Here is a 27,493-nt window from a genome sequence, read left to right on the forward strand (position 1 = left end):
GATATTTACAGACTTCAAAGCATGATTGGCACATTTAAAACACACATTCAAGCCCTATTATTCGAGGGACAAACAGGAGGGAGCAGGAAATTGTAATACGAAGATGCCACGGGGAATCATTGATGCAAAACCATAAACGTTAAAAGGAGAATGTGACAGACAGAAGGGAGGCAATGAAATAAGGAGTTAAAGGAGGCTTACAGTGAGAGGGATACAAAAAAAAAGAAAAAAAAAAGTAGTGACTGAGAAGAGCTTACGGTGAGAAAGTGACAAATTAGTATTCAGAAGTTGTCTAGCTTCGAGCTTTTCTCTCTCTATCTTCCCTCCAGGTGCCCGTGTCACAACAACATAGTTTAGTTGTTAATTGTTCCAGAAATAAATTATCTGGGATTCTCATATGCATACATGCATATTTAGTATTAAGTTTTGTGCAGGGACAAGTACAGCTAATGTTTAAAAAACTATATATTTTTTAAATTACAAGTTTGTCATTTTGGAAATTTTGCTCTTAATACATCTTCCTTCTTGTTGGGATTAAATCAACATCAGAGTTATATCCCATCAATAAATACGTAACCTAAGGCTTTATGAAGCAGCCTGTTAGCCTAGTTTAGCTAAATCTGCTACTGTACGTTACATATCTGCCTTTCTTCTATTTACTGCTTTGATGGAGGCTGAAAATTCACCTATATGCTTTAAAGACATTTACAGGTACATAAAGAGAAGGAAGAGTTTTATGTTATCCACCATTATTATGATTTTGAAAGTGAGAATTTGTGTTTTCAAGGGCACATTTTGACAAAGTTTGGTTTTCTACTCCTTTGAAAGGAGCGGATGTAGCCATGATAACAGCCATTGAACGCATTTCTTCACACACCTTTTGTGTGATTGTTACTTTTGATGGATGAAAGTTATTTACTTTCGAAGTTAACATCTAAATAGTGTGCGGTTTTGGCCTTCATCTTTTTTTTTTTTGAATGGCTTGCTGGCTGAGTTGGGGAAGAATTTGGATGGAGTCACTATGAATTTTTAATGTACAACAATGGACTGACAGCATATTTCTCAGTAACCTTGAGTGTGTACATCTATAATTGTTTGCTGCCCACAGTTGACAAGTATGAAAGCAAAATGTGCTGAACAGTTGTCCTGTGTTACATCCATTGGGTTTCTCGCTAAGTGGCAGATCTTTTCATGTCCGTGTAAACTGTTTATAATGTTAAGTGGCTTTGTTTCCTCCTCCAGACACTTTATGACTTCCGCAGCTTTATAGACAACCTGCGACAGGAGGTGAAAAACATGTGTTGTTTGTCCTTGTTTAATAGATTTAAGAGTTGCAGTCGTGCAGCTTGCAGAAGTTATACTTATTCTGGATAATTAGCATTTTTATTTTGAGATTTAATTAGAAGCTTGTTAGCGTGAGCTGCTCAGGTGACAGCGTAACATATTATCTGTTAAGTACACTTCCTTCTTTATTGTGTTGCACACAAACATCACAGGAGCTGAATTTGTAAACAGAGGTGTCAGTCATGGCGTTCTACACCTGTCACCAAATAACCAATTAAAACTAAACTTCTCAGAAAAGTGAACACTTGGACATCAATAAAAAAGAAGAACCAATTATAAAGGCAGAAAGCATGTCTGAAAAAAAAATTACTTGACAGGCTTTTAGAGTTTGATCAGCGAACATGTATAAGGCAGAGCTCATACTGCACACAGTCAGGAGAGGGAGTTCCTATTATTTTGGTTTCACTTGTAAGGAGCTGTCCTGTCGTCCATCTTTTTATACAGTCTCAGTTGTGTACCCTTGAAGACATGTTCAACCGCCTCCTGTTTTAAGTCTTAGGGGCCGATTCAATTCTTTCTTATTTTATAAGGCGTTCAACCTGATAGGTCTGATAAATTATTTACACACATAATATATTGGTAATAAAACAGATTGATCATAGATTAAATTTGATGATTAGTACATTTGACTTAGCTTCAATATCACACTCTCTCCCTATCTGACCACATAGCTTTAAAAAAATAAGATGTTCATTAATTTCTTAAATAACTTATAACCTCTAATTGTTATATTCGTGGACCAAATCGGCTAATTGAAGGGCAAAAAAATATTATTTCAAGAGTAAAAAATGACTTATTCATGCACACCAAAGATCAAAAACTTGACTCCAGATACATGCAGTGCTTTGTAGTAAGCCAACTCCAGACAGACACAAGCCAAATCAAAATCCTTGACTCAAATAGTGTGACTTCAAGGGAAATGGACAATAGAGAAGCAATAAAAACCCTGATGATATCAATGCTTGGGGCAAAATAAGCTCATAAAAGCAGTAGTGACTTAAAAATGTGGGCCACTGTGTGCGTGTGGTTTTTTTTTTTCCGAGGTAATGAGAGCTGTAATATAGCTGGTGAAATCTGGACCCCATGGGCTGGAATTCAGAAAAAGAAAGCATTAAAAAAAAAGCCTTTGATTACACCGCCATTGGCTTTTCTTATTATGCAATAATCTAAAACGTCACTGAAATCAGGTAGATATTGTATTCAGGGCGATGTTTCTGCACTAAGGGGTCACATAAACTCAAACGATTCTGATGCTGTTAAAAAATTTAAAACCACATGGGGGTTTGTCTTGCTTGAACTCAAAGGCAAAGCTGCATACATCCAATCCTACTTACTGCAATACAAAAAAAAAAACCTTCTGAGAGAAGCAGGAGAGCTAGAGAGGATTGTCTTCTATCCCACACATGGAGGCCCAGCCACTACACTGAATTAGACGTGGAATGAGATGTTTTCTTGGTGTTATTATGCTCACATTACGCGGATTGCTAGATCTTCCCCACCGGACCCAGTGGGCTTTGTGCCTGAGAGAGACAGAGAGAGAGAGAGAGAATCTGCCAAAAAAACAGCTGCCTGGCAAAATGACAGAGTCTCTGGGTTTTTCTAAAGCAGGGGGAATATGTGGGATCGAGAATGGGAATGGAGGAAAATTGGAGTAATCAGGCTCTAATGTGCTCCAGCTTGCAAACATCTCCGGCCCCATTACATTAAGCAAAATAAAGGAAAAATGTCAGGCTTCTCACTGGTTCTCGCTAAAACATTAAGATGATTAAGCCTCTTTAGTGTTGGGGAAAAAAAACAATGGCACTTGAAATAATCGGTGGCAGTTGAGCCGTGGTCTTGGAATATTAATTGCAGCTCCAGCAGCCGGGGTTTCAGTTTTAGTGGCACACAGCTGTGAAGCATTTCATTTATTTTTCTAGTTGTTTTTGGGCTCGGCTGTTTGTTGTCTATTATCACATTAATTCTGGTCTTCTTAGCACTGCATTTCTTTTTTCTTTTTTTTTTTTGAAAATGTCAGGCAAGTTCTGTTTGATACGTGAAATCCTTTTTTTTTTGCCAATAAGCCATTCAAATGTTGTGATTTAGTTACCTGACCAAGGTGGCGTTTGTGTTTTTCAGAGCATGTCAGCATGTAAGGAAAAGATGTAGAACACTGTCACAACGATGGTGTCCAACATAATGAACCCGATTCAACGCAGCATCGGAATAATGACTTTGCACAAGCAGCCGCTGGGATTTGTGCCCTGTGACTTTGCAGGAAATAGCCCCCCCCCTCCGAGGTGAGGGTGGTTATGCATCCCATTACTCGTGAGCAATCACGTCTAAAGCAATATCGGCTGTGCATTCAAGATGGGGCGTTCCTTTGAAAAAAGGAAGGTTAGGGTTTTTTTTAGGATTATACTATCAACGTTGTTGTGAATGATATCTGCCGTCCAAGGTGAAAGGGGTGTTTTTTTGGAAAAACCGAAAGTAGAGTCCGTCACTTGTCATTGCAAAAAAAAAAAAAAACCTTGTGTGTGACACTCATACAAAATGTCACCCTCAACAGCACTCATATTTGTTTCTCGAGAGTTCTAAAAATGCATGAAGCCACTTAATGTGGCCGTGCAGTCTAATGCTTACAGCTGACAAGTCTGCCGGGAGACGCTCCGTTCGTTAATTGGAAGTGGTGCAGGCTTCCTCGTAACTTACCTGAGATCCCCATCGACAGAGGGATTCTTCAGCAGAGAGAGGTTGCGGGGAGGCGTCCTGATGCCTCGATCAATGACTACCATATCTTTTATATGCACACACACACACACAACAGGAGGGCAGGGGGGCTCGTAGCCACCGAGATTGTGAGAGCAGAAATTAGAGCTATATGCACGCAAGAGAGCAGCAGGGACGGAGAGAGGGAAGGAGGCCCCTGCTGGAGAAGGACAAAAAAAAAAAAATCAATGCTGGTGAGTGGTGAGTGCTGCCACACACACGCCAATACAAACACACATTTTATAATTAGACATAGGTAGTAGGTGCAAGCACACCTACAGCACATTGTATCGCTCGGTCCAGGATGTTGGTTGCAGCGGCATTGCAAATGACTGACATCCAATTAAAAGAGTGTTAAGGAAGCTGTAGTGATTACTGTCTCTGGAGCTCATCGATTGCTGACGGGCACAGCTGTCTAATTACGCCGCTAAGTACCTCGCCCTATTTTTATTTATGTATTCCTTTATTTATCGCTAATGGTGCGGCATTGACCTTTCCAACATCCCTCCCCTCTCGCGGCCTTCACTTATATCTCTGCGAATCTGCCCTGAGAGTGGCGACCGAGAGGCAAAGCCGGCTGCGAATATGCCCACGAGTGAGCCGCTGTGTTGACAAATTCAGAGGAGGCAGATTAGATAGCTTATGTGTGCATGCGATGCTTTCTCAGCCTGCTGAAGGAACGGCAAGCAGGGAGTGACGTCGAGAGAGAAAGAAAGGGGGAGAGAGAGAGAGAGCACTTACTTAGCACTTCGTCCCAAATGGTAAAAAAAAATAAAAATACAGACGGAGAGAATAGAAAATCTGGCTACCTTGAAGCATTCATAAATTTAATGAGAAGCTCCCCAAAAAACTGAACTATGCGGAGAGACTGCCAGCAGGTGGTATACAGAATTTCTGCCAAACTACAAAGAAAGTCTTTAATCTTGAGGAGTCTCTACAACCTCTGCCACAACATCATCATTAATGCTGAAGCATGGGTGGCGAAGTCAGACTTTAAAATTAACTACATTTTGGACACTGAATGGAGCGTCTCTCTCTCTCTCTCTCTTAGGTCTGTCCGTCTCCTCTTTAGAAGCCGCTTGCCCACTCTCCCTGCTTTGCTGTGTGACTGAGGGGACTCATCTGGTTTCTTACCGCTGCTCCCTCTACCTCAGCACACCGACCCCCCCCCCACCCACCCAGCATCCACCCCCCCATGCAAAGGTAATGCAGTGCAAACAGTATTGAAATACGGACCACCTGTACATCATTATGTGTATACTGTTGCCATCAGGATCCATCAACACGTTTGCAGGGGGGGGGTTGGCGAATGCAAAACCTACAGAATTGGATTTTCCTGCAGGTGCAAAATTGGCAGGAGTGCAAAAAGCAGGTGTAACGCCATTTTCATTTGGAGCAAGCCAAGCAGCAGGAGATACAGGAGGGTTCCGCAATGATTCAAGCAAAGGGGAATATTGAAGCAAAAACCGGCTTAAGAGATAAACTGGCAGCAACCAATTGCAACACACTAAGGTACAGTTGTAGCCTACACTCAATTAGACTGATGTACTCTGAGATTTCAATCATTTATTATTTTCGTTAGAAGTGATACATCACTGAAACGTTTGGAGCATATTTTCTATATTTTCTTGGCTCATACAAGAAATAAGCTTTTTTTTTTAAATTAAAGATCGATCTCAATCATTGATTCAAATTCAGTTCTTAGAGTTTCAGGAAATGTTCAAGTCCCCCCCCCAAAAAAAAGAAAGAAAATTCAATAATCTAAAGATGTTCAGTCGATTATAATAAAAGACAGTGTAAAAACTTTCTATCAACTTTGATTTAGTTTGACTTTTGGCTCCCTCCATGGACAAGAACACTTCCTAATCTCTTTGCTAATTCTGTGTAAGTGTTATTGAAGTAGAAGTTGTAACAAAAGCACTACCGGTCTGAGCGCAGTGCTCAGATGTGTCAGATTATGACCAGGCAACAAGCCCAAGAAAAAAAAAAAGTCAGTCTTCACACTGGTTGTCAGATTCACATTGTGCCTCATGTAGGAGGTATTAGTATTAGAAATGCCCCCACATTTCATAACCAGTCCAAAACACCTCAATCCGTACTTCTAAATTGCTCTTCCAACGACTTGCCTGTCTGGATCCCAGGATCTATGGTTGCAGCTGAGTCCTGTGCATAGGTTTGCATTGAGACATGGTCACTTGTATGCAAGCACACCCAGCCTGGTGTCTCCTCTCAGCCCATTAGCAGCATGTCTGCAGCTTTTAAAGGTGATGACAAGGAGCTGAAGTCATCTGGCATTATTAAAGCTCACTGAAACTCCACCTGCTGGGCAGTTATCGCTCAGTCATAAAAAATACTAATTACTATCAATAAACAACTTGCAACCTGCTACATGATCACGTTCTCGGTTTTCAGTTGTTAAATTATATCGAGGGGTTTTTATAGTCAGTTTTGGTGTCTTTATTTCCTCCACTGTAAATGTGGAATAAATGGAACTTGAATAAGATTGTGCAAACGCATATGGACACACACACACACGTGCACAAAAATCCTCCTCAAGCACACGATTCCTCTCTGCTGACACAGCTCTGTTATACAAACAAGAGCCCACAGCTGAGGCAGCGAACGCAAAGCCGGCTGGATGCAACAGTGGAGAGCTGAGGGCTTTGTGGAGGAGAGCTTTTTCTTTACCTTGTTCCTTTCTGATTCAATTTTTTTTTTCTTTTTTGATCAAATGAACAAACTCTTGGTTGATCGCCGTCAAACGTAAACAGAGCTGCAAAGAAGTATTTCCAATTTGCAACGATGAAGTCTAAGATGAGTAAAAAAGCCGCAGGTGAAAAGTAGACGTAACAAAAAAGTAAAAAATACTTAATAATGCATTTGTTTTATTCTGAAAAACAAGGCTTTCAGCGTGGGTTTGTGAACGGCAATCAGCAGGGTGAAGGGGTTGTCAACCTACTTCTGATCAAAGGGCAGAGTGAAAATCAAAAACCTGCCAATCATAAGACTAGACTCACCACATTAAAGACATTGTAATGTCTATCAAACAGAAATAAATCCAACTTTCTCATTATTGCATTATCAGTTTTAAGGGGGGGGGGTTAAAAGTCGGGCTACAGTTACACGACTCTCATCATCAAAAGTGAAAGTTTTCATCCTGACAGTTTGCCCTTATTCAGTTTCTTCACAGACTGTGCATTCATTTCTTGTTTTGAGGTCAAGAGACATCATCACTCCATAAAAGATTTACTCATTTTGCAATCTGAGTGCAAAAAAAAAAAAAAAAAAATCTGAGGGAGAAAGACTCAGTATTGAAGATATTAGAGCACAACAGCACCAATAATGTGGTTGCTTCTCTGAGCAGTCTGAATAATTCATACACAGAAATATATTCCTTCCTCTTGCTTGTCTCGTCTTTGTTCCCTTTTCGTCTCCACCCTTGTGCGTCTTCCATCTTTTTTTTTCTTTTGTTCTAAAATTTTCTCCACCTCCCTCCACCCTTTTTTTTCTCTTTTTTCCCCCCCCTGCATCTGGCGGTGCAAGCACCAGGCACAGGCACAGGGCTTGGATAAAACTGTTATTAATCAGACAAGCACATGATTATGATGCAGCAGGAGGCACACACACAATTACACAACCCTTCATTTCAGTGTTAGCTCTCAGAACTCAGACTCGGTGTTCTTGGCCTAACTGAGCGAATATTTAATCAATCCACTGGCAATAAGGGAAACGAAGGAATGAGAGTGTTTTCTTATAGGCTGGTTACAGAGAATGGACACGTTGAAAATAAAGGATGCGTGTGAAATAAGAGGGAGGGGTTGGATTTGTGGGTAAGAATGCAGCAGCACACTGAGGCATTAACACACACATTGTCATTGGCAGGCTCGCATCGATCTGTAAGCCCGCCCTGTGTAACCGGACCGCCAGTGGAATCTAGTGACATGCTTTTTCTGTGTCAGAAGGTGTGACCGTGAACTATTTGTCTTTTGTCAGCAAAATACGGAGCTCCAGCGTAACTGGTTTGAGAAACTTCTCAGACTGATGGTATTTCAAGTATAGAAGCCAAGCTTTGGAGGCTGTAGAGTTTTGCCTTGAAATAGTTAATTAAAAAAATAAAAGAACATAATGCGGTACCTACAACCATAAAAGTGAAAATAAATCTTTGTTGTAGTTAGTAAATGTATTTGAAAGGACAGATTTTTCCTATAATTATAATAATTCCCTGCACTTCAACATAGCACAAGTCACAAGAGTTTACAGAAACTTAAATGTCAACATTTTCAATTGAATAAAAAATAATCTATGATGCAGTTCAATGGTTTCTGTTATGTAGAAAAGTTACAAAGTAACAAAGATACAGTGGATTTGTTTTCCAGTGGTTCAAGGAAAAGGGGGATTCAAGTGCGATTTCTTTAACAATTATTGACGTGCAACTGTATGATCCTTCTACGAGCTTAGCTTATGTGTAATGATCTTTAAAGGTTCATAATATGAGAAAATCTCAGAATCTCAAAAACTTAAAATGGCAAAAAAAAAAAAAAAAAAAAGGAACTTGTTCGAATTGTAGCCAATGTAGTGTTCAGAAAATCCCATCAGTTTCTAATGATGTGCAGAACTGGCCACAGCTCTGACGGCTATTCACTAATGATACAATCTACTGACCTCTCCATATTACAAATGCATGTCTCAAAAATACAGGAAATTACATTCACTCATTAAAAGTCAGTTCCAATGCATTCCACAAACTTCTTTGTCTCTGTTTTTAATCCTAGCTCCTGGCGTTGTTGTTGCAGTTAGCCAGCAGCAGCAGCTGTGAAAAACTTCCCAGCCTCAGCAGCTTAGCTGTTTTTTCTTCCAGCAGTTTCTTTTTATTGTCCTCCCACAGCCCTGGTTAGTGCCAAAACATCTTGTGTTTTACATGATTGATAATTTCACAATAAACATTTGGCTATGTTTAATAAAAAGGCTTGGGCACATTAGTATTCTGTGGCAGCAAGTTGACTCTCGCATATATAGAAGTGATTCGGAGCCCTCCTGAAGGTGCTTTAAGTTTGATTTTTGAAAGGCCATAGGAAGTAATTGGACTTTTTCTTAAGGGGCTTTTTATTCAGAAATAGAACTCAAAAATAGCAAACAGCTTTGTTGTAGGGACTCATTAGCGCAGACAAAACCCACATCGGAACACTTTGACCATATCTGAGAAGGAATGAACAATGGTTCATTTAACCACTGAACCATTGTTCAGTGGTTAAAGGCTAAAAGACAAAAAAATATTCTTCACAATTGACACTAAAATTAGGTCTAACTTCTAAATCTGTACACAACAAAATGATTTATTCTTCTTGCATGATCAAAAGCCCTTTCCATTCGCCGCCCTCCACATATAATACTTAAAAGTAAGGACACAGCAAGCATAAATAAAGGCATTTATAAAAAGGTCCACAGTATATGGCGCAATTCCCTCTACAATTTTCACAATCGCTTTCCAATTTCAAACCCAACAATAGCCACTGATGCCGAAGGACGCATGACAGATTCAGGCTTGGAGAATACCACTCTTGCAATGCAGACAGAAGCAGCACTATTAAAAACACAGGCCGTTCAATTTATATCATGGTGGCATTAGCGCTAATGAGTATATTAGTTTCAGACTGTCACTGGGAATAAGAGGCAACATTGATCTCTTGTCATCATACTTATAATAGAACCCCCCCCACACACCCATACTCCCTCATCTTGCATATATTATTCTGCTTCTTTCCTGTGAGTTCCTATGGGACCTGCTTTCACATTTTAATCTCTCCACTTAAAGAAAAAGGCATCTCCTGCACAGTCGATGCTAATCATGGCGGTTACAGTGCTCTGTTGTGCGAGTGTACGTTTACTTAGTATGCAGCGCATCCTTTGAATTACTGTTTAGATTTCCATATATTTCTTCCTCCCTGAGATCTATCTCCAGGAAAAGTTGCACTCTCTGAACAAACAGCGTGAGATCAAATTGAAACTCAAATCCCCGAATAAGACAAGGCAATGTTATTATATGTTCTATCTCAGCAAGACCTTACAACCCCAATGCAGCGCCTGGACATTTCTGCACGCTTGCTGATATTAAAACTGAGTTGGACTCCCAAATGAATAAATGACCTGAAAAATATATGAGACCTGGATGCACCATGTGCATATAGCTGCCAGCTTACTGCTTTCATGTTATTGCTTTTATAATTTAATGAAGCCGAAAAGTAATCACTGGTTAATGTCAATGTGTATTTTCGGCTTTATTTTCCAAAAAGTAATCCTCAAAAGGATTGATCTTTAAAAGCTTAAATTTAATATAAGTATTTTCGAGTCAAAAGGTGTGATTGTGTCATGGGTTACTAAAGAAATTGTTATCCCTGATTGAGCTTTAATTTTTGAAGGATGATCTCTTCCTGAGGAAACTCTCCTGCCCTCTATTACCTCTGCAACACACGCTCAGTTTGTACTCCATGAAGAATCATTTTATCAACACAACCATCAGTGCAGACATCCACTTAGCCCGGTCCCTGATTACACAATCTATTTGACAGAATGTAGAGGACACTGAGAGTTTTGGCCTTCCCCAGGAGACACACTTGGCCCCTTCCAGTAAAGCTGCCACTAATGGAAGCGGAGGCCTTATAGTCTCCACTCCACACTTTTATGTAGGCAATCCAGGCATTTATGGTAATCATAAAGTAGGGCCAAATGGATGGTGGGGTCAGCTCTAAGCACTGCGAAAACACACAATGATGCAGTCTTGTTTACAGCTGCTATGGAGCGAACATTTCCTTGTGGTTTCACTCGCAGCAGGTGTCAATGACTGCTTGATTCCGGAAAGTACACTGCTCGGACTTCAATTTTGCCCCCCCCCCCCCCCCCCCAAATGTGTCTGTTACTGACTCAATTTGTCTTGCTCTCCCACTCTCAATGTTTTTGAACAGTTTATGAAAAATTAACTAACACGCTGGATGAGTATTTCACTAAACGCTGAATGCTGGATCGTGACATGACCACAGGCGTATCCAGGGGGCAGCGTCGACTGGCATTTCCCCACTCCCTGAAAACTGATTGCCAACTCCAGATGCCAACCCTTTGATAATAATATATCATTGGCTTTCTGCCATGTCAGAGGTGGTACTTGTGTTCAAAACCAAATTTATGGGCTGTGTTGCAAGAGACTGCTTGCAGCTGTTGTCCCCTTTCAATGTAGCCCATTTTCTTTTGTTGGTACCGTTTATGGTGACTTTTGGACATACTACCTCGTTTTAAAGCCTGAAAGACTTTGGCATGGGATATTAATTATGTTATAAATGTGTCCTCAGTGATACTAAAGTCCAGTTAATCCAGTGTTCCTGTGGGAAATGTTTACATATCTGCCAAATGTATTTTAAAAAAGTATATTCTCAGTTTTGTATCTAACAAACAGCTTTACAAATTTTTTGAACCCACTTAAAAGTTTTGTCAATCCAATCGACTTCATCCCAAGTTCATGGTCCGCATTCTATCTTGCGATTGTTTCTGTACAATTCCAGTTGGAAATATGTCACGACACGACAGTTCAATACGCTTAACGTTTTGTAAATAAAAAAAACTATTCTTAGTTATATGACACCTATAACACTATGGCTAGCAGTCAAAGTTGTTCTTGGTATACCCCACCCTCCTTTTAGCGCAGTGCCACCCCAGTAAAAAAAAAAAAGCCAGGAAAAACTCCTGGCAACGACGCTTCCAATTTCTTAATTTCTTGAAGTAAACAGCATTTAAAGGAGTGGAGTTGCTTTGAAAGAGAAAGGGAGGAGTTCCTGAATCATTACTGCATTTTATCAATATGCAAGTTTAAATGTGGATGCTTGTGTTTCTCTTTGGAGATACTCCACCATGATTGTGGCACAGCCTGGAGCTGAATTTTTGTTAATTTGTGTTCTCCTCTTCCCTGGCATCCTATCTGGTAGCGCACAATAGCTTGCCAGAAAACAACGAGAATCTACAAGCACTTGGCCTCACTGTACCACCCATGGGTGAAAGGGAAAAAAAAAAAAGGGACACAATTATTGCGTAGGTGTGAGTTTTGTTTGCTAGGCACAGCCAGGCGGTTGCAGATTTTCTGGCTTTCGACTGTTGTGAAATTGCACTCTGCTGTTTGCAGATGTTTGGAATACACACACAACACATTAACTTCTCTGATTGTGACTGGAAAAAAAAAATTATAATGCGGAAATACTTTTAGAGTGTGGGAGAGATATGTAACACACAACATCCTTTTCACTTCAGGTTGTGATTTGATAGAAGTGATGGTTAATTTTTGTAGGTAAAAGGAAAATAAATTGTTCCATGATATGATTCAATGCTGTAAAAAAAATAAAAAAAACCTGAAAGGGCAGCCAGTGGGTAGTCTGTCTGAGAGGAAGATGCTCCTCTTGATGCTCCTTTCAGTGCGGACAAACGGTTGTAAATAGTTCATACTTTGGGAGTTGTTCATTCACACACTGAGGAGGTAGAGAAACCATAAGTCAAAGCAGCTAGAAGGTGAGTCTGCAGAGGAGAATGACAATCACTTCCCAGCCAATCAGCACCTACAGTTCTCGTGAAATTCAAATCAGAGATGCAGACCTCTTGTAGATGAAAAGCATTACAGGTGCACTGCTTGATTTTGCCCTGCGCAACAGTCTGACAAGGGCTATAATAATGTTGGTTTTTTACAGCCAATTCTTATCACCTAAATGTAATCTTAGTCCACAGGAATTATATTCAGAGACCAAATCAAATATATTGTTAGAAAATGTAATCCATATCCATAGCCTTTACAAATCCCCTGGTGCATTAATTTATCCCAAACAGTCCACAAGATTAATAGGAGGCCAGGGAAAGATGTGATAAAGCCAGCAGAATACATTGTCCCACCATCCATTTATACAGGGGCTAATTTGTATGGTACTCGATACAGCCACACAATGGTCATTGTTAAGACGGATCAAATTTAGTAGACAGTAGAGCTGTGATTAGCTGGAGGAGTGAGTGTGTTCTCAGATATAAAACTGATCAAGAGCATTAAGTGTGACAGGCACTTGAGGAGGAGAGACCGCGGGGATTGTTTTAGCGCCGAGGGCAGCGGAGGCCTGTTTCTGCGAAGCAACGGATGGACTACACCTTTGGATAGCCAATAAAAGGATTGTTGCTTGCAATCAGTGAGTAATAGGATACGGTTATCTCAGCATGGATTTTAAAAAATGGCAAAATATTAGTGGGGCAAAATATGTTGCCATTACTTCCTGAGACAAACCAGTTTGAAGATAAAATGTAAACTCCCATTGAAATGTTTGATAAAGGAAAATATTTGCATGGCAACTCAAAGTTTAGAACTCATTCAACGCACCTGCACCATACAGTTGCGCTAAATTTCTGAAAGGCTTGTGCATACATTAAGTGTCTTGGCTTTGATCACGAGGTAAGGTAGCTTCGTTTTCACTGGCATACTCAAGGCTCCAGTTGCGGGTAGCTTTTTTGCTGTAGTCTAAAATAACATTGCCAGTGATCTGTCAAATATGGAGAGCTGACAGGTTCATCAACATCATGGTGAGATCGCTTAGCAATAGCTCTAGATCATGCCTTTATTGCCTCTGCTGCAAGCAATAGGCTAGCTTTGCTTTACATATTGGAAAGATTGCTTCCAGAGGGGTTTTTTGTGTGTGTAATCTATGTCAAGCCATACACATAATTACACAAGGATATCTGTTATTGTATTGTAGTGCAGCTGAAAATATGTTGACTGAAACCAAAAAAAAAAAAAAAGTAAAAGCTTTTGAGGCTGGAAGGAGTAAAAACATTTGATGTATATTTACATTAATGTAAAGAAGACCTCTTCCCATTTCCCGATGCGTACTAACCAGCGTACAACTTCACACCTCTGTCACAAGTCTCCAGTCGCGACATTCAGACACGCAAATCTCACTGATTCTGCCTCGGCCTGTGCGAAGGGGTTACATCCACCAGCACAGCACCAGATGTACTACACCCCCACATCACACTGACTGAAAAACAGTGTTCCTCAACAAATCCCACGAAGAGTGTGCTTCACAGGAAGCAGGAAGTTAGGGCAATTAAAAGTTGTTACTGAGACGCTTATAAGTAACATGCTTCTAAAAGTAAGAGTTGGAAATACGTTATTGCAGAGCTCTCTAGTGTTTAACCCCTTAACCTCTTCCTACTTAATGGTTTCCTTCATTACATAACCTCCCTCTCCCTCTCTCTCTCTCTCTCGCTTGCTCACGCTCTTCAACTAAGGGTTTTATAACCCTTTCTGCCTGCTGAACACACACACACACACACACACACCTGCCATATCTGATGATATTCTGTAGTGATGGAATCGGTTTGGGAGGACACTCTTAAAGCATTGTTTGGTCGTTGTTTTCAGTTAGCTTTATGACACAGTACATCGTGCAAATAAATGTGTGCATGCCCAGCCTTATGATATAGCTGCAGACGGATGCAGAAAAACAGGAGATAAGCAGTGATGCTGAATTTGTTTTTATGTAGTATCTTCTGAGTTTGTTTTTCTTCTTTTTTTTTTTTAAGTTCATTCCAAGGAGAAGTTTTTGAAAACCATTGACAGTGCAAGTTTAGGGGAAACTCTTGTGTTCCAGACCAACATACGCCTGAGAATAGCAATTAAAGAGCATGTAAATGTATATGAAAATGTTCCTTTGAGCCAAAGTATTATAAATGAACTGTTTGCCAGCTAGTTCAAAGGGGGGGGGGAAACAACTCCTCATTCAAACCACGTTACTTTGTGGAAGAAGAGATTCATTCAAGTTGGAGGAGAAAAAGAAAAAAGATCCGCAGTAAAGCCATAAAATACAATTCATCTTGTCGCGGTCCCTGCGTAGAGCGTGTAATCGCAATGACACACTGGTGTAATCCATTTAAAACACTTTGGCTCGGGCCTGGGCTGCTTTTGACTTTCACTGCGGGCTGGTGCCATCATCTCAATTTCAGATACGTCTCAGTGACTGCCTGCAATTAGCGAGAATGTGTAAGCTGCCATGTCGTCCACCTGCTCGGGCTGCAGGGTGAGCATCGTGCATTACATGACTGGCAAGAGCCTGCAAAAAAAAAAAGATAATAACCTGCTTGTCTCAGGCAGAGGTGAAGTGCAAGCCTATTCGCTTGTCCACAGACATGTAATCTGTCTCGAGAGGTGCTTTCTCTCTTCTGGCGCTTTTATGCTTTGACTTTCGAAGGCAGAGTAGACCCACCCAACCTGACTAGGCAATGAGCTTAGAGTAATGGTGTCACCGGAGCGCTGAATCTCATTGAGAGTAGCTTGAGCAAACATTATCTCACACTGAACCTTCGCTACGGTGTCTGGAGGGGAGGCTCCGGTGAGTTATTACACTAGGAGTTTTAATCTTACAGCTGGAAATAGACTGTTGGCTTTTAATGCAGGCGGACCACATGGCGACCTGGGTCCATTCTGCAAGTGCAGGATTGAGGCTAATTGAACCAATTACACACCCAGGGGTCCCAAATTAAACATCTCATTGCCATTAAACTGTGAATGATTTATGTTTACCTTTAAACTTTGATTGCTGCCCACCACTACTGTGTTTATGCATGGGTGGTTTATTTATGACCATTTGTTAATGGGAATTCTAAAAGGTCTGGAGCATTGGTATATATATAGCTTCCACTAGAATATGTGCTAGTCAGGTTGGGTATATATTCAGTATGACCAGGATGATAAAAAATGGCTGCACTCTAGCACTGTTAATCATGAACAACCAGTTATGGAACTTGTCTTTGGCTCAATTAATGATACACTTCACCAGTAATTAATGTGTCTACTTGCATGTGGTGAATTATTTAGGCTTTTTCCAATTAAAAAAAAAATTGGCCCCTCTTTTCCATTTGCCTTAAGTGACACTTAAGTAGTGGTGGCTTGTTTTCAATCTTTACAATCAACAAGGACAAAAGAAGCATTTCTATTCTGATAAACTTTGTAAGGCCATAAATTTACCTTCTACCTTTATCTAACTAACATTATCCGTTTCGCTGCCGGCCTTGAACACTTTAGTCGGTCATACAGAGGCATCAGTATTCAGTTCAGTCTCTTTTAACAACCAGTTGAAAACTAGTCACAGGAGCTTTAACTCGTCAGAGCTTAGAAGATACAACCCGTTCAAACTGGGTCAATGAAAGGCTTTGGATCTGTAGTGACTGTGCAAAAACACTCGTTTTACTTTCAACATCTATACGAATTAAAGCTTCTCACCAGGTGTCAACATGGAGCAAAGTGTGAGTCCCTGTTTTGAGGTTTTCGTGCGTACTTACAAGCATATAGGTTGCTGTGATACTACTCCAAGCACTGATCGACAGACAGCGATAATGTACCAAGAAACCTCTCAATATGCCAACAAAGCCATGGAGAAAAAGACGAGCAAAATAAGCATTATTGCTAAGAATTTATTTTGAAGATTCTCAAAAATATCAGCTTTGCAAATCGCGCCACAGAAAGGACCACGTGAAAACCGAACTTTGTTGAACGCAAAGTCTGATGCCACTTTATGTTGCTCATGCCTTGTTCAGCCAATGCATTTGGAATTTTTTCATTGTAGTTTTATATCTTCCTTCAAGATGCTGTTTTTCATTTGATAAATAAATCGTAGCAGCACTTATTGTAACCTTTTCTAAAAAAACAAAAACATCTTTGCCGCTGTCGTGAGACAGATGGAGATCCCAACAGATCTCCAAAATGTTTAGAATGTAACTGAAGCCAATGTGTCTGGCCATGCAGTCTGTGGATTATCTTTACACCTTTTAGCTAACAATGTCAGTAAGGGCCTTTGGAAAAAAAAAAGAAAAAGCCTTTGATTGCTTTGGAACAAAATCACGGGCCAGTTTATTGCTGCTGATCTGGTTAGCCATCATCTACCTGCTCTACTCAAAGAATGCTCTTATCACCAGCAATAATGTAAACCCTTTTTGTTTTAATCTCTGTGAGCATATCGCATTCCTCAAGTCAACAGTTCAATCTTACCTTCCTCACCCACTTCTCTCCTAGCAGTAGATGCCGTTATATTTCCCCTCTCATTCTACTCTCCCACCCCTCATTCGGTGCCCACTAGATGGATCGGCTCCCCATGCTTCCTCTGCGCCTCCTCAGACGGGGAGATTGATTTGTCTGCAGGACGCCTCTGACCTTTGATGTGATCCGATAACGGACACACGGCCCTAACCGAATTAGACAATCAAAGGGGAGGAACATTAGCAGCGAGATGAGGTGTTTCCCTTTGCTTCAAAGCATACGCATACTCCTGCTCCCCCCCCCCCCCCAATGATGGCTGGATCCTCCGTCCATCTCCTGCCCGCCCAGATCAGACGCCCAGGGGAAAATAAAAGATGTGTTTTCAAATTGCACTTTGCCTAAAGGCTCTTCGGGCCAAATGTAATTTTCATCCTACATCGATTTTCCCCTTACTCCTAAGTCAATGGATCCTAATGTTATCTATGGAGTATTTCTGTGCTGTGCAGGATTACAGGGAGACCTTGGTCTGGACTGCATGTTATCACACAGTGTATACAATATGTCATCTTCATAGAGTCCTGGGGAAAGGAATGATTAAGAAACGGGGCTTTTGTTTATGTAATTTGCTCTTCAGACTATCCCCGGTATAACATTATCTCATTATTGAGCCAGTAGGAGGAAATATTTTGCTACCAATAAGGTGCAGAAACTCTGATGCATTTTATCCTAAAAACCTGAGGAACAGCACAAGCAGTGAGCTCCACAGCTTTACTTCTATAAATACAGCTGGCACCAGGAGATCCTGGGCTCAGTCTTCTCGGTAGCTTTCTGCAAAGAGTTTCAAAAGTAACTTTTCCGATCTCAATTTAAGTTTTAAATCATTTCAGGGAGTAGGGGTTGTCTGCTTTTCTCTTCACACTACTAATTATTGTTGCTGTTTTTGAGGAATATATGCAATATGGCCAATGTTCCAGTAATCCCAAACTGGAACTTTAAGAAGCCTTTGTTAAGAGAGATATACATCTGCAACTGTGAGACAATATTTAGTCGGCACATTCAATTTTTACGGAATAACCAGAGATCTAAGTAAAGAATGGAGACATCTGAAATGGGTTAAGTAGATTTAGTTTGTTGTATACACCCTTAGTGACTCACAATGGAGATCCTGAACAAGCTGCTCCACAGCTACGACTTGAAGCAGATAATTAAAAACATCGTGATTTCAAACCAGACATGGCAGACGTTTATAACATTATTCTATCATTGGAAAAGACAGCCCTCCTGCTTTTGATATTTTAAGAACCACTGGGGCCGTCAGGGCTGAGTGAATTTCCGTGGCAACCTATCGTTAAAAAAAAAAAAAAAAAAAAAAAAAAAAAAAGTTGACAAGCAAGACAGAAGAAAGGTTGGTTTCTGACAGAGCTCAGCTTTCCTTCATTGGAACATATTGAAGGGAAGAAAAAAAACCAAAGGGAGGAAGAGGTGGATGTAAGGGAAGGAGGGGGGGGCGGCTTCAAAGTGGGCAATGGGAGCTGCGGAGCCAACAAATAGTGTGAAAACACACATCAACTTGTTTGGATACACATGAGACCCGGTATCACAAGCCACGACACATAACAAGGCTTGTGCTACAGAAGGAGGGTGTTTGTGTCTGAAGGGAGGATGAAGCAGAGATGCAGCCCCCCCCCCTCCGCCCCCTTCTTTGGCAAGTCGGCACTCCATGCTACCATTTGTTTGTCATCTTTAACTGGCAGCGAGCTCAGGAAGCCAGGGTCTTACATAAACTCCATACCCAGTATGGCTCTGTGCTGGGGAACTGATCCCTCCCAAAATCCTCATTGTTATTCTCTCATGATGCCGAGGGATCTGCTGAGCACCCACAGCCAAACCTACAGCAGGGCTGAGTGGGAGTTGGGGAGGTGGGGGTGCTGTGTTTACATGTGTGCTCTGTCAGGGGACTGAGCGAGCTGCACACACAGGATTATAGACGGAACACAACTTCCTCAGCTTCTGCTGTTGGAATTTTCATCATTATATGGGCACAAGATAGCCTTTTTTTGTGTGCGTTTAATTTCCAATTCCACTCTGTCGCGTCCATTTCTTGCATGACGGATAAATCAGAGATAGCAACCAAGACACAGAAGGGAAACCGGTTCATTGATCCTTCCTGTGTCTAGACCGAACTGCTGTTTGTATTATTTAGAGCAGCCCAACATCAATCCACAATGAGCAAGTACTGAGAAACCAGGCCAGGGAAAAAGTTCATCTATCGGGCAGAAACCCTGAGCAGAACCAGAGCAGATGGAGGAACAGCCATCTATCTCCACTAGATTGGTAACAATTTAAAATACCCCCCTTAAACACGTCCTCTATGTACCAACAAAACCCTCAAAGAAAAGCAATAGTTTTTAAAAGGCAATTTGATTAAACATCAAGTAAGAGATGGTTTAAGAGGACGGCAGGCAGTCAGTGATATGATGATAAATGATGTTATTATTAATCCATACTCCGTTTCCTCCATAGTAGATTTATCATCAGACAGAACAGTATCATTTTGCCGTTCATTTATCTTCTAGGCCAGTTAGACTGCAGACTTTATGCAATCATGATATTTAAAAGAATCCCTGGGACAGGTCTTCTTTGTCAAATTGAATTTCTACTGCCCTATAACCACATGTGAGATATTCATCAAGGGAAAGAAGGGAGGGAGGGGGAATTCAAAATGTACACTATAATAGACTTCCAGGGGTGTCCACTTCCTCCTATGTGTAAAGATTACATCCTATCTCCCGGTCTTAGAGCTGTTGAGCCTGTCGGGGGGGGGGGGGGGGGGGGTTCTGATTTAGATGTCCAAGGGAGGGCTTGATCAAAAAGTGTCCTCTTTCAGTCTGATCAAAGACGATGAGGCCTCTGGGTCCTGTGAAATCCATGCTGTGCACTCTCAACCTCAGTATTTACAGAGGAGCGCACAGCTCCGGTCAATGAAATATGCATAAAGCATCAATTGGCTTATCTCTTTCGATCATCTCCGCCGGTGAAGCACAACAATTTTCTCATGATTTTCGGGAAATCCACATATTGATTTTAAATGTCTATTTAATCAAAATTGTAAGTACGATCTCTGCATTTACAGTAGCACGGCATATATTTTCAAATTAGAGCGAGACTGTGCTTTAGCTGGCTGTAAAATATGATTAATAAATGATACACTGTGGATACTAGCCTCTCTGATCCTACCATAATAGTTGGACTATTTTATATTCAGTGGGAGGAATCTTTTTTTTTTTTTTTTTTAATCTTCAGGGACTTTGGAGATATTTTCTTTTAAACCAAATAAGGAGGTTTTTAAAACCTTAATCCGTGCTTGAATTCAACTTTCAAATGCATAATACCCTCAGAGTCTGACTTGTTTTCTCTTTCCTTTCAGCAAAACAAGACCTGCCCATAATGGAGTGGAAAGAAAAACGTCATTCATGATGACCTTCGAAAGACTTTTGGGAAAGCTTTAAGGAGAGACTATGAGCACAAAAATATGAATCTAAATAGTGATTGCTGCTTGGGCTTCATCAAGATATTCTTGTGAGGTATATTTTTGCCAGCGTCTCAGTTTTTCCCATTACTGACCTGAAAAGGGAAGTAAGAGAGAAAGCTTCACATAATTGTTCAAAAGAAAATGGACAAGTGTCTGGAATTATAAAGCATGCATGGGTTGAAAACCGAGAGAGTGAAATGTTATCTTGAGGTCAGAGGCGGCTGATCTGACAAAGAACACGGCAAACTAAAACTCGAGTTCATTCTCCTCTACTGCTATACTTTGTGGGGTTTTTTTCCCTTTCCAAACACTTTGATTCGCTCTACCCTTTCCCATGGTAGATGTCGCTTGGATAGCAACCGAGTAGGTCTAATTGATTTCTCTTGTTCATGTCGGTCAGAGGTAGCGGCATCGAGCTGTGCAGAGTACCTTGGCTCCAGCTTGCCTGCATTATTCCTTTCTGTTTCCTTCAGTGCCTCCATATCCCAGAAGACAATAATGCCAATACTGAACATACTGGTGCCCTCTCAAGTCTTTTCTGGACGCCAGCTAGCAGAGCAAAGCCACAGGCTAACACTGGTATGAAGATAGAATTGACATCATTGGGAAGTAGATGTGGTTAGAAAACAGTCAGAATGTAAGACAATGCTAGGATGTGCTCTTTTGAAAGTCCTCATCTTTCCTCGCACCTACAAAGAAAAAAAACAATACGGTGTGCTAACATGCTAGCACATACTGCACTAATGCAGTCCAATAAGTTAGCACCTTCACATCTTGTGACTACTCTATTTTTTGGTCATAAAGCTTTTAGTTGAAGTTTTCTACTTATTTGTGTTAGGGTTTTTTTTTGTATTGTGTAACACAGTGCAGATAGTTTGTCCGGCCTTGTGTACATCGTTATAACTCAAGGCAGTGATTCTGACCCAGGGCTGCACATCCGCAAAAATCCTTCCCGTCTTCCTGTTTTGTCAGTATCCATCAGTTTTGCGAGTTCCTGTCATGTAAGAGCAGACAGAAGGCAACGCTGTTGTTTTTTGTTGTTGTTTCTGTTTCTTTCCAAGTTCAACTGCACAGCGAAGAAGCAGAGTTTTTCTTCAGGCCATAACAATACAGGAAGTAGAGCAGAGACGAGAAACATCCGCCACAGCCTTCACGGATGAGATGAATTTCAAATCATGCATCGTTGAACCTGGGTTAGTACTCCTACTACAGTGAGAGAGTAGCTCGCGAGGAAATAATGGAGTAGTATATACGTTTGGTCAGTTTGTTATGGGTTCAACGTAAGGAAGGCCAAGGCCAAAAAAAAAAGGTTGTAATGAAAAACATGATGCAAGCTCCAACTTGAGCGTATGTACAGTTCACTCAGCATAGTACACCAGAGTTCCATAATTCATTCAAATGTCATTGCAGCATATTCAAATGTTACAGGATTGAAATGGTATAGGTCAAATATTATTGCATTTGCCCTGCGGTATTACTTTGAATACGGCGCAGAGTTAGAAACTGATGGCAATTTAAACCAAACAATTGGCAATCACGACATGTTGTGACAGTTGCTCAAAGCTGAATATCTTTCCCTGCTTTACCAGCGATGAAGGAAGGCCAGGAAACCTTGTTGAATGTTCACAGGGAGACAATATGCTCCAGATTAAATGACGTGATCAAACTGACATCGAATTTGCTACAAGACATGTCCCTTCAATAACACCCCTGCTGAACCCTAACTGGCCTGGATGCTTTTTGAAAGGAGTAAACAGAATTCAATCTTGTAAATGTAAGAAAATAAAATACTCACACGGCACCCAAAGAGTGTGTAAATGGTAGGCTTAGCCATTGTGACGCCATTTATTGGGTTGTTGACTTCTCTTTTTGGAGCCTTGAGCTTGTTTTTTTGTTTTTTTTCTTCATCACATTTTAGTTGCCTTTGGAGCCAGAAGTGACCATATTTGGGCAAAGGGGTTGGGCTACATCGGGGGAGGTATCTAAAAACGTTATCATTAACATGTAAATACGATAGTTAATCCTCATGTTTGCAATAGAATGAGTGTCTATCAGTGGTGCCAGACGTCTAAAGTTCTTTGTTGGTGAAGATATCATCTCATCATCCGCTGTGTTGTCTGTGGGGATACGCCAAAAACAATCCTGACTCTTACAGGCTTATCGCTCAAATCAATAGATGACAAACACTCAACATGCTGACATGCCAGGTGCGGTGAGGAAGGACATCCATAACTGCTTATTAGTGCAAACATATCAATACAGTAATGCCAGAGTTTCACCCATTTAAAAATCGGAGTTCAATCTTATCGTCTGTTAGTACAATAAACTGCAAAGCAAGCTAGATTAAGGGTGAATTGTTTGCACTTCAAAAAAGTCCCAGAAAGGCAAAAACATCACATTATTATTCACATAGCTTATTAGCTTAGACATTTAAGAAGTGTAAGAGATAAGAAAAGAAACGTGTTGTTGATTAGATAGCATAAGCATCTTACAATGATTTTCATTTTTTATAGCTATAGACTTTTTTTGTATATCACATACATCAGGCTTTAACAGCATCGATGTCTCCCGCAGGAGACAATAGTTGTTGTTTTACAGCCTAATGAGCGTCTGATTTATGACTGGAGCCATGTGGCTGATAAAAAAAACGCACAGGTGCGCAGGTGTCCTCTCATACAAGATTTTTTTTGATCAATAGCAAAGAAAAAGACGTACAGCTCAAGATATATGTATGAGCCTGCACGTGTTTAAATATGTGTCTAAATGTACATATGTGAGAATTCCATTAATCCATCACAGGCGGAACGCCGCATGTGCATAAGATGGCCGATGAGTTGCAAAATCATCCATCAAGTTCTAGATCTGCTAACGTTTCATTTCTGTATTGCAAATGATCATGGAGGCACGACAGAAAACACACATGGTTGAAAATAATGAGATGAATATGCCTTCCTTTCTTATACACACCTGTGCTGCTCACATTTGCGCAGACACACGTGATGCATTACATCTTTGGTAATGTGACGCACATGTTTGAGCATATTTCTGAAGAGTGATTTTTATTGTCATACTTCTATCATTAAATCCAAAAGCCATGGCATCTTGTGCACATCATGCAGCCAAGAGACTATTGGCTGCATGGGATGAGAACAAGACGAGGAACTTTGGCAGCTAATGCATCAGCTTGCACTAAAAAGAATCCTGCCTCATCCAAGAGCATTAAGATGTGGATAAATAAATAAAACATTGCCACCATGACTGGAAAGGAATGTGGCAATGGAAAAAAAAAAAAAAAAAAACTGCTTTCATTTTGGCAGTCAGAGAGATTTTTATTTTGGGATGAATCAAAATTTCCTGAAAACGCTTGCGTCAGGTGTATCTAATTATCTGACAGTGCTGCCTCATTATAAACCGGCCTCTGGGAGTTGGCTAGTTGTTGCCAAGGCTTGGACCAAAATCAAGGTGTTCTTCTCGCATCTCCTCACGTTTTGCAAATCCCTCTTTCCCTCAAAAATACAATGCGCTCTATGATACATTTTGCCTACTGTTTTCTTATAGGAAATGTGCAATGAAACAGACAACATAAGCAAGTATAATTTGTTTGCAGCCGTCCATACAGCCATGTCGTGATTATGTCACCTGGATGAAGTTTATGAACCATAATTACAGCTAACTCCTCTTCCTCTCCTGGGAGGTGCAGCGAGGCAGAAGAAAAGTGGGTGTGTTGTCAACACAGTCACACTACGGCAGTCCGTGTTAAAGCATAATTAATAGGAGACGTTTTATTTTCAGAAATGAGGGCTCTCTAACTGGCACTGCTAGCTGTGACTGTCGGGGTCACGTGCAACTGTGAGCAAGCAGACCCGTCTCCCTCGCTCACTGCTCCTCGCTTTTTTGCTCAAACCTCATCCAGCAGTGATTGATGCTGGGGCCTGGCGAGCATTTTTGGGAAGCATCACTCAAAGGAAGGCAAAGGGAACAAATTGCAGGATGTTGCCGGTTTAAAGGATGGGGAGGGGCTAGCTAAAGAGGAGGGGGGGGGGTGTATTCCTACCTGGGACTAATCCTTTAAAGCTTTGCCAGAAACACACTGCAACCAACAGCAAGTGATTCAAATCCACTTCTGTGCTCTTCACACACAGGGATAACTCGCCCGGAGGACTGCTGTGTTGCAACAATTTTGTCATGTAACAGGTTATTGGAGGATGCGTGTTTGTTAGATTTGTATATTTTCACAATATTGTTGGCAGTTTATTTACACATTCATTGTTTATCATAGACACACCATCAAATTTGGATGATGTCCACAGTGCGTGTGTATATCCTTCAGGACAATAGATAGCAGTGCCACATCCTAATTATTGTGAGTTCACAGCAAACAAGTCTCCATATGCAGATTATTCTTATTTAAAAAAAACGTGTCTTTGATATTATAGCTCCACCTAAACTCATGTTCTAAGTGTTAAAGTGTCTCTTGTGCAATGTGTTCCTGTACTTGTGTGTTTCCCATTCACCTCCATTGTAGTGCAACAGTAGCCTATCTCTCTCGCTCTGCCTCTTGACTGGCAGACCGTAATGCTATTACCTCTCCGCCATGGTCATGCTCACTTAGCTCTCTGTCACTCCACACTGGCCAGGGTAGCACACACATCTGTTTGCCTGTGTGAGCCGTCCTTGCTCCTCATTTGTGATTGCTCGCTACAAAACACTGAGGGGGACAAACTTTTCACTTCATTATCTCGCCTTTTAGAGGCATTCCTCTTCTTTTTTTTTCTCCCCTCCTCGGGCTACAAAGTATGACTGGAAATCACGGCTAATTGGCTATGTGTGAATCACTGGTCTGTAGTAGTGACAAATAGTCTTTCACACAAAGAAAAGGGTTGTATAAAAGAGGCTATGTGGAAACTTTCCAAATATAACTGGCAGAGATGGTAAAAGGGGGTGGGCACTGGCCCTTTGCCAAAAAAAAAACTACTGCGCATGATCAGCTGTCAATCACCATTCACATCTGACATCAAAGCCGGTCAGATAACGGAAGCAGAAAATGGGTTAACAAGGTGAGTCACAGCCCACCCACCGTCTACATCACCTGAGCCACGAGCCCTGCCGCGCACGCGTATGCACAGATGCACGCACACGCATCTCAGACACCAACCATTCCCACCCCTCAGTCTCAGGACCAGACCTGTAACCAAACTTTCCAAACACAAGTTTGCGCGTACTTACGCGTCCTTCACATTTGCAAGCATTTTTATGGCACAGATAGACAAAGGTGTTTTTTTTTGCAGAGTATGGGTGATTTGTGAAGACCATCTATAATAAAATACATCTGTAAATATCTCGCCACCCTCTGGAGCGCTACGGCGAGGAGCAAAGACGTGCACGTTGTGCGCTACGATATCCATAACGTTGCAGCAAGATATGCACAAATATTCGCCTTGGACTCCGACTCACAGCACCTCACGACACACAACTTATAGTAGACACCGAACCAACACTTAATTCGACATATAAACACAAAAAGGAGCCGCTTTTAGCAAAGATGCAGAGGAAAAAGAAAAGTCTATACTACTTACTATATAGCCAGGCGGTGGAACGCAAAGCCCCGGTAACTGCAATTAAACAGAGAAATGCAAAACAAAATGAGCCATAAGAGTTTAATCGTCTCAAACGAGAGACTCTATATCGCAAACAAATGCACGCATTGCAAGTTATTGCGGTATTTGAGATCAACATATTTTCTTACCGGGGCAGTCCGGATAAATTCCTGAGGAAATTCCAGAGGAGTCCCTTCTTTCTTCTCTCAAAGTCAGAAAACAGCAATGCTTTTCTTATTCCAAAAACAGGCCCCCGGTTCAACTGAAAGAGAGAAGAGACCAAAAGAGCCACAACAAATTCCATTAGTACCGGGAGTCCCCCACACCTCCACCCAAAAAGTGTTGACATAACATCTGTGGAGAAAAAAAAGGCAACTCGTAATAAATTGGCGAAATGGACAGATGGTACCTGCTCTCTTTATCACTGTCGACAAAAGACAATGAGAGCGGCAATAAGACCGGCAGAAAAACTGAGAGAGCTGAGCTTTTCTTAGGAAACGCAGCCCCAGCGTGCTGTCAGATTTAACCAGCACACACACACACTCACACTCACACACACTCTCAAGCTGCTCCCGGCGACGGCTGGAGAGTGAGGGAGGGAAGGAAGAGAGCGGAGACAGCAGGGATGCTGCGCTCAGGGATGCAGTTCCCCTTTCGACCGCTTGGTGGCCAGATAGGGGAGCAGCTGGTAATGGGATTTTTCCCACCATGCAGGAATTAACAGCCAGTTTGTTCCTTAATGAGGCGCTAAAGGCTGATCACCTCTTCATCTATTTCTATAAAAAAACAATCTTGACCTTCATGAATTAAAGCATCATATCATAAAATGCATTCTCTGCATCTTCAGATTGATGAATGAAAATAGCAGTGAGAGCTTCTTAAGCCTCAATGATGCAGTAATGAAATGCAACTTACATGAAGTATCAGTAGTTCATGCTCTTCTGCTTTAATTGTTATTTGTGATGCTTGTTTTCAATACTTCATTTAATTCAGAGGGATTTTAAACCACAGTTAGAGTCGTAAATATATATGTATGAAATAACTCAATCATGATAAAGAATAACTGAAGTTTACTATAAAAATAAATGCTTGGGAAATAGTAAACCAGAAATATCCTAATAGTATAACACTATAAAAGGAGCAGCCAATGGGAAGTTTCCCACCATGTCGCAAATAACTGATCCGTTAAGAGGTGCAAAAGACATGCAATCAAAGTAGTTTCTCTAAAAC

At 41.1% G+C, this 27,493-nt stretch overlaps 1 protein-coding gene across 10 annotated transcripts in view; it reads right to left on the minus strand.

Annotated features, from left to right (window-relative positions):
- The window catches only part of LOC306841335 (receptor-type tyrosine-protein phosphatase delta-like), a 347,810-nt gene extending 320,941 nt beyond the window's left edge, over positions 1-26,869 (minus strand). For 7 of the 10 annotated variants that reach the window (XM_079371178.1, XM_079371180.1, XM_079371177.1 and 4 more), the window contains exons 1-3: positions 26,673-26,869; positions 26,413-26,525; positions 26,243-26,278 (exon numbers count right to left, since the gene is read on the minus strand). The gene's annotated coding sequence lies outside the window, so the exon portion shown is untranslated. The remainder of the gene's footprint in view (positions 1-26,242; positions 26,279-26,412; positions 26,526-26,672) is intronic. The other 3 variants (XM_079371165.1, XM_079371182.1, XM_079371181.1) reach the window with 2 other exon arrangements.
- Positions 26,870-27,493: the final 624 nt, after the last annotated feature.

The sequence above is a fragment of the Symphodus melops genome (assembly GCF_947650265.1).
Source record: "Symphodus melops genome assembly, chromosome: 20".
NCBI lineage: Eukaryota > Metazoa > Chordata > Actinopteri > Labriformes > Labridae > Symphodus > Symphodus melops.